Here is a 344-nt window from a genome sequence, read left to right as displayed (position 1 = left end):
TCCGTGCACCGCCCCGCCAAGGCCGCCCCGCCCCCGGCCCCCGCAACGGGGGGACTAATCAGGGCAGCAGGTGTTGTTGGTCTTTGGGGCTGTGGTTTTAGGGCAGGAAATGATATTTCTGGACCTTCCCTTCCCCCAGGTAGAAATTTGGAGGTTCTGGTGGTGTACGGTGGAATGGGATGTGGGTCTCTAGTTGTCCTCAACCTACAGCCTCATTTCCTCACCTGCAGTGGCTGTCTTAGGGATATCCTGGAGCCTCAGGAGTTTTGGGGAAGAAAAGTTGGGAGCTGGAGAAACTCAATCCTGAGCCTCAAATTTCTGGCCTTACTCACATTTTGCACTTG

This window comes from Fukomys damarensis, unplaced genomic scaffold, assembly GCF_012274545.1.
Source record: "Fukomys damarensis isolate Sample0158 unplaced genomic scaffold, DMR_v1.0_HiC HiC_scaffold_15, whole genome shotgun sequence".
Lineage (NCBI taxonomy): Eukaryota > Metazoa > Chordata > Mammalia > Rodentia > Bathyergidae > Fukomys > Fukomys damarensis.
Note: the sequence above shows the minus strand (reverse complement) of the source record.